The 13,605-nt window shown below is 38.8% G+C and overlaps 1 long non-coding RNA gene across 1 annotated transcript in view; it reads left to right on the forward strand.

The window, feature by feature from the left end:
* The window catches only part of LOC122142209, a 104,743-nt gene that overhangs the window by 47,634 nt on the left and 43,504 nt on the right, over positions 1-13,605 (forward strand). The window contains exon 2 of the long non-coding RNA XR_006158442.1: positions 953-1,120. This is a non-coding gene — a long non-coding RNA (uncharacterized LOC122142209). The remainder of the gene's footprint in view (positions 1-952; positions 1,121-13,605) is intronic.

Genomic DNA, 13,605 nt, shown 5'->3' on the forward strand with positions numbered 1-13,605 from the left:
AAATACTTTTGGCTTTAATAAGCAGTAATTAAGAGTATATTGAGGCAAAAGTATAGTTAGTTCATAGTAAATAGTTAGTTAACAATGAGAATTGGACCCTAATATAAAGTGTGATTTATGTAGTTATCTATTATTTATTTGAAAGAATTAAAAGAACCGTTTCATGTCTGTTCTTGTATCATTCATTAACTTTGATATAGGATTTAGAAAGTAATTAGTAATAAGTAATTAAATACTTTTTGGAGAGAGTAATTTGTACAGTAATCTAATTACACTGTTGAAGATGTAATTAGTAACTAGTAATTCATTACTTTTTTTGAGTAATTTACCCAATATATATTAATCCAGGATTTTTAATAGATTTTGTCAACACACACTCAAGTGGCTGTTGAGAAATATCCCTAAACAAAGTTAACTGTTTTTGTATATACCCGCTCCTCATTCAGCATTGTTACATTCCATTCAAGCACACCAAACTTGAATAGCTGTGTTGTAAATCCCAAGCAGCTACCTCCATATTAATCCTGTTACCTACTCGTCACTTAGAATTATTATTATTTTTATTTTTATTTTTAGATTTTTTTTTAGATAGACTAAACATTTTTTGAATTGAATCTTTTTTTTTTTTTTTTTTTTTTTTTTACATTTAAGGGAAATTTGTGGTTTTTATTTCATCTTAAAATATTTATAAAGTAAGTAATTGTTATTTTGGTATGTTGTTAAATAGAAAATTAGGTTTCTTTATGGAGCTGGAAAGTTAGAAAAACACAGTCATGTTTAGTGTATGGACTGATTAACTGATTTTTAAATTGTGTTTTATTTGTCGATGTTTTATTTTTATTATATATATAGTTATATATATATATATATATATAATATATATATATATATATATATATATATATATATATATATCTCCCACCACTGACCTCTTCCTTACGTGACCCCTCAGGTATCCTGTCTTGATGAGGTACTGAGGAATGCACAGTTGTCATGGAAACCCAGACCAGTTCTGCAGCAGAGAAGAAGAAGAAAGTGGAGACCACTGTAGCCACCAAGAGCACACCTACCCGTGCAGAAATCAGTGAAAAGGCTGTGGCCTCCAGCACTACCTCCAATGGTACAATTTCAACATTTAAACCTCTGTTTTCTTCTGATTACTTGTCAAGCTTTAATTTCTATTCTCTATTGATTCTGTATTTAAATAGTTTAAAAGAGTCAGTTTTATCAAACATTGCTCTGTTTTGTTGAGAATCTCGACTAACTGGACACAGGAACAGCTGAATCAATTATGTAAGTTGGGGGTGGGGATATCTGTTTGGCTGACCAGTAGCAGTGTGTGGGAAACCTGTTTGAAAACAGTCATTATTTTTGCAATTCTGTTATTTGCAAATTCATTCAGATAAAATTAATTTACATTAATTTCAGATATAACTAAATGCACTTTTACTAACTGCAGATTCACAATTTAAAGGGGTCATATTACACTGCTAAAAAGAACATTATTTCCTGTATTTGGTGTAATGAAATGTGTTTATGTGGTTTAAGGTTAAAAAAACACATTATTTTCCACATACTTTACATTATTGTTTCTCCTCTCCGCTCATCGATCTGAAAAGTGAGATGTGCTGTAATTGGCCAGCTATCCAGCGCATTGTGATTGGCCGAATGCCTCAAGTCAAGTCAAGTCAAGTCACCTTTATTTATATAGCGCTTTATACAAAAAAGATTGTGTCAAAGCAACTGAACAACATTAATTAGGAAAACAGTGTGTCAATAATGCAAAATGACAGTTCAGTTCATCATTGAATTCAGTGATGTCATCATTCAGCTCGGTTCAGTTTAAATAGTATCTGTGCAATCATTTGCAATCAAGTCAACGATATTGCTGTAAATGAAGTGTCCCCAACTAAGCAAGCCAGAGGCGACAGCAGCAAGGAACCAAAACTCTATCAGTGACAGAATGGAGAAAAAACCTTTGGAGAAACCAGGCTCAGTCGGGGGGCCAGTTCTCCTCTGTCTAGACGAAATGAGCAACATTATTTAGGGATGCAGTGTGTTAATATTGTGAAGTAGAATTTTATGTTTCCTGTGGTCTTGTCCCAGTGGTCATCTGAGACAAGGTCTTTACAGGGTATCTGGGGTTCATCTAGTTGTCCTGGTCTCCGCTGTCTTTCAGGGCTGTAGAGGTCCCTTCTAGGTACTGATCCATCATCTGGGCTGGATACATACTGGATCACTCAAGCGTGTAACGGAAATGTGACAGCTCTTAACATATTGTGATGCCTTGTCCGGCCAGAGCGACGAGATATAAACATAAAACCCATTATAAACGTGATATAAACATGATTTCTAGTCATGTCTTCTTTTGGAAGGCAAAAACAAAGTAGATTCGCCTTCTCAACGAAACAGCGTAACACACTTTGTACTTGAGTGAGCAGAAGCCAGAGGCCTAGAGTGAGCTGCAGCCAGCTTGACTGAGCAGAGGGCGGGCGGCTTGAGAATGGTGCGGCAGGCGGATTCTACGAAGGAGCGTACCTTGCGCTTGCAGCAACCACATGTGACGACCCTGGGATTGAAATTGAAATTGCGTCATATGATGCCTTTAACTTTAAAGTGACTCAAAACTTTCAAGCAGCATCATAATATAATTTTATAGAAATGTTGCACTTTTTATTTTTCAAAAAGCCTGGGTTGTTATCGCTAGTTTGAAGTAGTCTACCAACTCTAACCAGCTTGACCAAGAGGGTCTACCAGGTCAAAACCAGGCCTACCACCTTGTAGTTGATTGTGCATCTAGACCAGCTCTGACCAGAGAATGACTAGCTTGGGCCTACTAGAAACTATAAACCAACAGCTTGGATTTGCTGGAAATCTCATAAACCTTAAAATGGCATTAGCATTAGTGTTGAAACAAACATTTTTCTCCACACAAAAAGTTGCACAAATGTTGTGTGGGTGTTTGTCTTTGTTGATTAGTGATTTTATTTTGTTTTACCACTCCATATGAAAGCCTCTGGTGATATGGCAGGAAGTCAGAAAAAGAATGTCCTTTTTTTTGAGGAACAGGGCATCGTTAATTGCTGTTATGAGTTCTGCCCCCCCCCCCCATATGTAATCCTCCCCCCCCCTTCCAGATGACAAGCTCTCATTCATTAATTAGAGGTGGGGGGCTTGGGGTTTGGAGGGAATGAACATAGATGGGGGATAGAGCTTTAATGTCGTGGAAAAAGCATGGATGTAATTTTGGCTTACTGTTTGTGGATTTTTCTCTGTAAGGTGTGGGTGATTACTCCTCTGAACAACATAAGGTTTGTCTTGGAAAGTTTGCTGCAGTGCTCATCTAGCCAGGATTCAGTCCCACATTTAGGGTTAGAGACCCAGGGGTTCACTTTTAAATGAATGCATTTTTTCCCAAACATTGTTTTTTAAACTTTGCAAAATCCTTAAAGATTCTTTATTTTAATGTTTAAATTAGATTTTGAATAAAATCTAAAACTGTTAAGTTTAATCACCATTCTATATTAAAGCAGTGCTTTAATTGACACTGCACACAGAGATCGAAGATCATGCTACACACATATAGAAACATCCAGAAGCACAGAAACTTGTTGTCAATGCTGCCCCACGACTTTTATCAATAAAACAGCTTCGATACTGAATCGCTTCATTATATTTCTCAGCAAAGCGGGGGTAAAAAATGCTATTTTTTAAGCGGTTGGCATCATCTCTTCTCAGGTGTTCTGGATCCAGACTGGAGCTTGTGTAAATCCTAGTTACCACGGGATGTAAATCCTGTGGCAAAATAGAGAAACAAATAGAGACATAATTAGCGTAGTTGCTGTTCCAGCCTAGTAAAATTAATTAGTTTAACCCAAGCTAAAGAATAATAATGCGCATTTGATCAGCTATAACTGCAGTCCAAAATTATTATATATTATTATTATTATTATATAAAATTAGAAAGTGTGTCTGAACCTGGAACATTATCAAGAAGGTTATTCCAGAGTTTGGGAGCCAAATGCGAGTGGACTTTGCTATCCTAAGTACTACCAAAAGTCCAGCGTTTTGTGACCTTAGGGAGCGTGATGGATTGTAGTGTGGTAAAAGACTAGTTAGGTACGCAGGAGCTAAACCATTAAGGGCCTTCTAAGTAAGTAATAATATTTTGTAACTGATACAGAACTTAATAGGTAGCCAGTGCAAAGACTGTAGTATTGGGGTAATATGATCATATTTTCTTGACCTGGTAAGTACTCTAGCTGCTGCATTTTGGACTACCTGTAGCTTGTTTATTGAAGATGCAGGACAACCACCTAGTTGTGGACTTAGTGCATTACAATAGTCCAGTCTAGAGGTCATGAATGCATGAACTAGCTTTTCTGCATCAGAAACAGGTAACATGTTTCGTAGCTTGGCAATGTTTCTAAGATGGAAGAATGATTTTCAAAAAGAAAGAATTTGATTTTCAAAAGACAGGTTGCTGTCTAATATAACACCCAGATTTTTGACTGTAGAGGTAGTAACAGTACATCCGTCTATTTGCAAATTGTAATCTACGAGATTCTGTGTAATATTTTTTGGTCCAATAAGTAATATCTCTGTCTTATCTGAATTTAATAGGAGAAAATTATTGGTCATCCAATTTTTTACATTTTTAACACACTCTGTTAGTTTAGATAATTTAGAAGTTTCATCTGGTCTTGTTGAGATGTATAGTTGAGTATTATCAGCATAACAGTGGAAACTAATCCCGTATTTTCTAATAATATTACCAAGGGGCAACATGTATACTGAAAATAGCAGAGGACCTAGGACAGTTCCTTATGGCACTCCATATTTTACTGGTGATAAATGAGATGACTCCCCATTTATATAAACAAAGTGGTAGCGATCGGACAGGTAGGATCTAAACCATCTTAAAGCCTGCCTTTGAAAACCTGTATAGTTTTGTAATCGATCTATGAGTATGTCATGATCTATGGTGTCGAACGCAGCACCAAGATCAAGTAAAACTAGCAATGAAATGCAGCCTTGGTCTGACGCAAGAAGCAAGTCATTTGTAATTTTAACAAGTGTGATTTCTGTGCTATGATGGGGCCTGAAACACGACTGAAATTCTTCATAGAGATCATTTTTTTTTGCAGGAAGGAGCACAACTGAGCAGACACAACTTTTTCTAAAATTTTGGACATAAATGGAAGATTTGAAATGGGTCTGTAATTTGCCAGTTCACTAGGATCTAGTTGTGGTTTCTTAATACAAGGCTTAATAACCACCAGCGTGAATGGTTTTGGGACGTGACCTAAAGATAACAAGTTAATAATATTGAGAAGCGGTTCTTCTGCAACAGGTAACAATTCTTTCACTAATTTAGTGGGTACAGGATCTAATAAACATGTTGCTGGTTTAGATGCAGTGATAAGTTTATTTAGCTCTTCCTGGCCGATAGTTGTAAAGCACTGCAGTTTATCTATGGGTGCGATGGCTAAAACTTAAGTATTAGATGCTGTAGAATCTACATTTGCTATTGTATTTCTGATGTTATCTATTTTATCAGTGAAGAAATTCATAAAGTCATTACTATTTAACTGTGAGGGAATATTTAGATTGGGTGGCGTCTGGTTATTTGTTAATCTAGCCACTGTGCTAAATAAAAACCTTGGATTGTTTTGGTTATTTTCTATGAGTTTGTGGATATGCTCGGCCCTGGCAGTTTTTAGATCCTGTTTATAGCTAGACATACTGTTTTCCCACGCAATTCTAAAAATTTCCAAGTTAGTTTTTCTCCATTTGCGCTCAAGACTACAAGTTTCTTTCTTGAGAGCGTGGGTATTACTGTTGTACCATGGCACAGTACATTTTTCTTTAACCTTTTTCAATTTGATGGGGGCAACAGCTTCTAATGTATTAGAGAAGATTGTGCCCATGTTGCAAGTCATGTTGTCTAGTTCATGTGTATTTATGAGTACACAGAGCAGTTGAGATAAATCAGGCAGGTTATTTGTGAATCTGTCTTTGGTGGCTGGAACAATAGTTCTGCCCGGACGATAACGTGAAGCCATATAGTTAATATCATCAATACGCAGAATGCACAATACAAGGAAATGGTCAGTAACATCATCACTTTGAGGTACGATATCTATATCAGTAAGATCGATTCCATGCGATATGATTAAATCTAGCGTATGTTTAAACCGATGAGTGGGCCCGGTGACATTTTGCTTTACTCCAAAACAGTTTATTAAGTCAGTAAATGCAAGTCCTAATGCATCATTTGTATTATCAACGTGAATGTTAAAACCTCCGAAAATTAGCACTTTATCAACGGTAACCAACAGGTCTGAGAGGAAATCTCCAAATTCTTTCAGGAATTCTGTATAAGGCCCTGGTGGTCTACACACAGTAGCCAGAGCAAGAGATACTATAGATTTCTTTTGCATATCTGACAGTGTAACATTAAGCAGAAGTATTTCTAATGATTTAAACCTCTATCAACCCTCTACGGACACCTTGGCAATTGAATCGCCATTGGCTAGTAAATATTTTAGTTTACTCGCCAGACTGGTATATATATAGTATTATTTAATAATAGAACTTTAGTAATTAGAAGTAAACTTGATAACCATGTTTGAATGCATATTAGTCATTTAACTGAATATTTTAATTGAACTGGTGTTGGTGCTTTTTTTGCCATTCAGTGTTTCTGTAAAAAAAATTAAAAAAAATAATAATAATTGGGAAAAAAAACTACCAGAAACAAAATACTAAACAAAAATACCCATAAGATAATAATGATACGAATTCTAATAATAAGAACTATAAAACACACTAAGGATTACTAAGGATTAATGAGCTGCTGGATTCATGAATATTAATCAGGTTTTGTGCGTTCGCTCGAACTGAAGAATATCGTTTAAATGTAGCGCGTCAATTCACTGTCTCTCTGTCTCTCTGTGTGTGTGTGAGAGACAGATACTAGAGTTTATGGTACATTAAATACAGGTGTGCTGCGCATCCATTGAGATGAACTGAGAAATAGCACAGATCGCCTGACAGATTGTGAAACTCTGAAGCCCTCAGTCAGAGAGTGTTCGCGAGTGAAAATATATCTGTGCTAAACTTATACTTAGCCTCTAACTAACACACTGGCGAGTAAAATCTGAGAATTTATTAGCCATTGCCTAATATTAGACATTACAGGTCCTTCTCAAAAAATTAGCATATTGTGATAAAAGTTCATTATTTTCCATAATGTAATGATAAAAATTAAACTTTCATATATTTTAGATTCATTGCACACCAACTGAAATATTTCAGGTCTTTTATTGTTTTAATAATGATGATTTTTGGCATACAGCTCATGAAAACCCAAAATTCCTATCTGAAAAAATTAGCATATTTCATCCGACCAATAAAAGAAAAGTGTTTTTAATACAAAAAAAGTCAACCTTCAAATAATTATGTTCACTTATGCACTCAATACTTGGTCGGGAATCCTTTTGCAGAAATGACTGCTTCAATGCGGCGTGGCATGGAGGCAATCAGCCTGTGGCACTGCTGAGGTGTTATGGAGGCCCAGGATGCTTCGATAGCGGCCTTAAGCTCATCCAGAGTGTTGGGTCTTGCGTCTCTCAACTTTCTCTTCACAATATCCCACAGATTCTCTATGGGGTTCAGGTCAGGAGAGTTTGGCAGGCCAATTGAGCACAGTAATACCATGGTCAGTAAACCATTTACCAGTGGTTTTGGCACTGTGAGCAGGTGCCAGGTCGTGCTGAAAAACGAAATCTTCATCTCCAAAAAGCTTTTCAGCAGATGGAAGCATGAAGTGCTCCAAAATCTCCTGATAGCTAGCTGCATTGACCCTGCCCTTGATAAAACACAGTGGACCAACACCAGCAGCTGACATGGCACCCCAGACCATCACTGACTGTGGGTACTTGACACTGGACTTCAGGCATTTCCTTCTCCCCAGTCTTCCTCCAGACTGAGGCACCTTGATTTCCGAATGACATGCAAAATTTGCTTTCATCCGAAAAAAGTACTTTGGACCACTGAGCAACAGTCCAGTGCTGCTTCTCTGTAGCACAGGTCAGGCACTTCTGCCGCTGTTTCTGGTCCAAAAGTACACGCCTGTGCACGGTGGCTCTGGATGTTTCTACTCCAGACTCAGTCCACTGCTTCCGCAGGTCCCCCAAGGTCTGGAATCGGTCCTTCTCCACAATCTTCCTCAGGGTCCGGTCACCTCTTCTCGTTGTGTAGCGTTTTTTGCCACACTTTTTCCTTCCCACAGACTTCCCACTGAGGTGCCGTGAGTGAGCCCACACTTTAAAAATAGTTTTTGTTCATTTATTTTACATTTTTCTGGTTTAATCACTATAATATTTAGACCTCACTATTCGGGGAACAGACACAGTCTTAATAGATTGGACAGTGCAAGTACTTCTAACATTTAAGCAGTTAGCCATCATAGCAGTTATTTGAGAATTGGCTTACTGGTCATATGGAGTGTAGAGTCCTGGAGATGTTGTCCGAGAGGAGTTCTGCTCCGACTCTGCTGGGGTGCAGGCCATCAGCGCGAAAAAGCCTAGGACGCTCCCAGAAAAGAATCCAATTATTAACAAAGAGCAGTTTCTGTTCTTTACGCAATGACAATAACCATTCATTTAGAGCAAAAAGTCTACTGAACCTTTCATGTCCTTGTCGATACGTGGGCAATGGTTCTGACATGATGATCGTTGCTGCGGATGACAATCTCGATCAGGCTCCTGAAGTCCCTCTTCAGTGTCTCCGTCTGCCGCTGCGTGGTGTCGTTAACCCAGGCGTGAAGCACGACCACTCCGGGGCTCTCGTCGGCCTTCAGGATTGCAGGTATCTGCGCAGAAACATCGAGAACACGAGCACCAGGGAAACAGTAAGTGTGCACTTTACCTTTGGCTAACATAGCACGGACGTATCGGACGATGGAGTCTCCAACGATCACAGCGTCGCGTTCTGTCTCATGGAGGGGAGCGAAGCGGTTCTGTGTGAAGATCTCAAAGACCGGGGGGGAGAGGTCATCGCCCGGGGCCTGGCTCGCGTCCTCCACTGCGGATGCACCCAGGCTCCTTGGTGTCCCAGCACCGGTGTGACATCTGGGAAGATCGCATCCTGGGTGCACCGGGCCTGTGCAGAGAAACACATGGAGTAGAGATGGTGGGACTGTTAGTAGCGTGCTGTATACTTACCCCATACTTGTGAGTGTCAGCCCGGGAGGTTTCCAGCACGGCTCTCCTCTCTCTCAGCTGCGCCTGCCTCTGCTCCAGGACCCGAAGCTGCAGCGAATGCAGCTCGAACGTGTCTTCATACACACATACATCTGCCATTAAAGCAAGTAACAGTGAGTAAAGCAATGGTAATGTGTGTGAATAGAGTATTAGCAATGCATGCGGGTTTAGCGGCAATGCTAACAGGCTATAAGCTAATAGTGGACTCGGGAAATCAAAATAAAACTAGTGATAACAAGGGGCTCTGATTGTTTTTGTTGTAGAAATACGATAGAGGATATATAGAAATGAAGTTATAGAAATGAAAATGATGGTGTATAAAATAGATTTTAAGATTACAAAATAGACGATAAAGAATTAACGTGACAGAGCTCAAACTCAAGACACACTCTCCTATTATCCCTCTCCATGCCAAAGTTGGCGCACATGCCACATGTTGCCGACCCCTGGTGTAATCTATTGACTACATACATCATAAACCTGTCTTTTTAGGCAAGTACCAGAGTTTAATAAAACATTTTAAGTTACTAATTATAACGCTTTTATTTTCACGGTTATTCAAACAGTAAATTGTATACAGAAAGAAAGCAACAAAAGTCTAGTGCAAACATTTAGTCTAAATTTGCAATTTGTGGCCAGAGGAAGGAAGCCTTGCCCAGTCTTACACATGCTCCATACTTTCAGGTATCCTACAGTCCTGGCAAAGACCTTTATGCTTTATGATGTGTTTGCACTATTACTGAGCAAACTGTTTGTAGAATTTGTCTTCAAGGCAGAGTGTGACGGAAATTCTAACAAAATGGACACTATTACTGTGCAAACTGTTTGTAGAATTTATCTTCGAGGCAGAGTGTGATGGAAAATCTAACAAAATGGACATTCCAATGGTAGGCCGGTTTTTCATCATTTTCATAAGCTCTGATTCCAGTAAGCAGTCCTGACCACAAGCTCTCAGCAGAGCCATAATGAGCCATATATCACAACAGACCCTAGGCCTGCTCCCCGTAGGGTCTTACCGCAGCCATTAGATAGCTTACACATTCCTGGTGTGGTTATAATTACCCTGCATTCTTTTGGTCTTCCAATACTCATAACCTCTTATCTGATGTAACCTAAACCTCAGTCATCTTTAACCCATGCCCGGGCTGTCCCTTCAAGACTAACAAAAGGCAATTGTGAAAGGCCCAACAGTGGCAGTGGCCAATTGTCCCACCTCTTTGACAGACCCTGGATTGGCTTAATGCTGAAACTGATCCTAGATCAGTTCAGGCGTGTCCGAAGGATCTTCAGAAGGGGAAACTACAAATAATACAGTGAGAATGTGGAGTTGGAGTTTTTAAAAAAAGAATCAAATACAATCTTGATGACAAAGATTTTGAGAAAGAGTAGTTTGTAGGGAATAAAGAAATCCAAGTTTAATTTTAAGTGAGAAAAGATAAAACTAAAATATTTTAAATTAATGAAAGGTTTGTAGTTTAGAATTTTTTAAGGATGTAAATGATTTTATATATATATATATATATATATATATATATATATATATATATATATATATATATATATATATATATATATATATATATACTATAACTATAAACTAAACATACATAATCCTTTTTTTCCAAAAATAATTTATATATTAATTATTAACATATTCACACATTGTATACATCATATTCATTTAGAATCAACAAAGGAAATACTGTATCAGATTATTCTGATAAATGCACGTGTCAGTATGTGAAAGAATATGTGGTGAAATCAACCCTATGACCTTGGTGCTGTGAGTTATGCTTTACCTATTGGTGTACAAGAATATTTAATACATTAACTTAAAATGCATGAAAATGTCTCTTTTTCCATTTCCTTCCCCTTTATCTTAATACTTTTATTCCTTTCCACTTTCTCTCACCACATAGCGTAAAAGTTTATGTTAAGTTTAGCTGGAGTCTGTAATTGTGCATGCTTGGTAGGGAGCATTCCAACATGGTTAGCTAAAGACTGGAGCAGGGTTGCAAAGCATTCATCTGTGGACCGGCTCCCACAGCCTGACAGCTCAAAGGAACCGACTGTGCCACCACAATGGCCTGATTGGTCCTCTTTGATAGGAGCAAAGGGAGGGGGGCTTCCCTCCTCTTCAACTCACATCATTTGCTAGGCAGGTGGACCACAGAGTCGTCTGATTCTATTGTTGCTGCCTGGACTGTGCAAGGGAGAGAGAGAAAAAGAAAGAGAAAAAGAGAGAGATGTTCATGTGCTTCAACTGAATGAACCTGGTCGTCATGGGATAATTTGTTAATTAAAGAAGAGAAAGGGGCAAAAAGGCACCTGCCGTTCAGAGTGAGAGAGACGACAGAGGGACATAGAGAATGAGAGTGCAAAATCGTTTTGGTGTTGTTGGTTTGTCATACTGTTTCACAGATGCCAGAGTGATGAAATGAACAAGAACGAAGGAAGCATAAAGAATCGAGGGAGGGAAGTGAAGAAAGCAAGGACAAACAGAGGACAAAAAGAGGGAAAACTTTGTCAGGCAAATTGTTTCCAGTCATATTTTCAATAATTTGAGAAGTGTTCAGTGTAAACCACGGGGGAAAGCCTGAGGAAGCCTCTTTAAAACTTTTAAACAGCCTGAGGCTGCTAATAATTAAAACTTTATAAATCCATTGAAATAAATAATTTTATATATCACTTGTCACGGTATTCTGCTGGTGTGCCCAAGATGGCCACAAGAGGACACTGTGTTTTGTGTGAGCACATGGCTTGTTGTGTGTTTGTTGGAGCCATGCTCCCTGTCTGGACTTTTGATTTGGAGGAGCTGGGGGATTTAGAAACCTGGACTTATTGGGAGATGGTCAAGTCAAGTCAAGTCAAGTCATCTTTATTTATATAGCGCTTTAAACAAAAAAGATTGCGTCAAAGCAACTGAACAACATTAATTAGGAAAACAGTGTGTCAATAATGCAAAATGACAGTTAAAGGCAGTTCATCATTGAATTCAGTGATGTCATCATGCAGCTCAGTTCAGTTTAAATGGTATCTGTGCAATAATTTGCAATCAAGTCAACGATATCGCTGTAAATGAAGTGTCCCCAACTAAGCAAGCCAGAGGCGACAGCGGCAAGGAACCAAAACTCCATCAGTGAGAGAATGGAGAAAAAAAACCTTGGGAGAAACCAGGCTCAGTTGGGGGGCCAGTTCTTTTCTGACCAGACGAAACCAGTTTAATTCCAGGCTGCAGCAAAGTCAGATTGTGCAGAAGAATCATCTGTTTCCTGTGGTCTTGTCCCAGTGGTCGTCTGAGACAAGGTCTTTACAGGGGATCTGTCTCTGGGGCTCTAGTCCTGGTCTCCGCTGTCTTTCAGGGCTGTAGAGGTCCTTTCTAGGTGCTAATCCACCATCTGGTCTGGATACATACTGGATCCGGGTGACTGCAGTGACCCTCTGACTTGGATACAGACTGGATCTGGTGGCTACGGTGACCTCGGAATAAGAGAAAAACAGACTAATATGAGCATAGATGCCATTCTTCTAACGATGTAGCAAGTACATCGGGTGTTATGGGAAGTGTTCCCGGGTTCCGGTTTACCTAATTAATGCAGCCTAAAAATCCTTTAACGGATTTGGATATTAGAAGTGTATTAGTATGTTATGTGTAAGCCAGGTTAAAGAGATGGGTCTTTAATCTAGATTTAAACTGCAAGAGTGTGTCTGCCTCCCGAACAATGTTAGGTAGGTTATTCCAGAGTTTGGGCACTAAATAGGAGAAGGATCTGCCGCCCGCAGTTGACTTTGATATTCTAGGTATTATCAAATTGCCAGAGTTTTGAGAACGGAGCGGACGTGGAGGACTATAATGTAACAAGAGCTCGTTCAAATACTGAGGTGCTAAACCATTCAGGGCTTTATAAGTAATAAGCAAGATTTTAAAATCTATACGATGTTTGATAGGGAGCCAGTGCAGTGTTGACAGGACCGGGCTAATATGATCATACTTCCTGGTTCTAGTAAGAACTCTAGCTGCTGCATTTTGGACTAACTGGAGTTTGTTTACTAAGCGTGCAGAACAACCACCCAATAGAGCATTACAATAGTCTAACCTTGAGGTCATAAACGCATGGATTAACATTTCTGCATTTGACATTGAGAGCATAGGCCGTAATTTAGATATACTTTTGAGTTGGAAAAATGCAGTTTTACAAATGCTAGAAACGTGGCTTTCTAAGGAAAGGTTGCTATCAAATAGCACACCTAGGTTCCTAACTGATGACAAAGAATTGACAGAGCAGCCATCAAGGCTTAGACAGCGTTCTAGGTCATTACATGCAGAGCTTTTAGG

Source organism: Cyprinus carpio, chromosome B24, assembly GCF_018340385.1.
Source record: "Cyprinus carpio isolate SPL01 chromosome B24, ASM1834038v1, whole genome shotgun sequence".
NCBI lineage: Eukaryota > Metazoa > Chordata > Actinopteri > Cypriniformes > Cyprinidae > Cyprinus > Cyprinus carpio.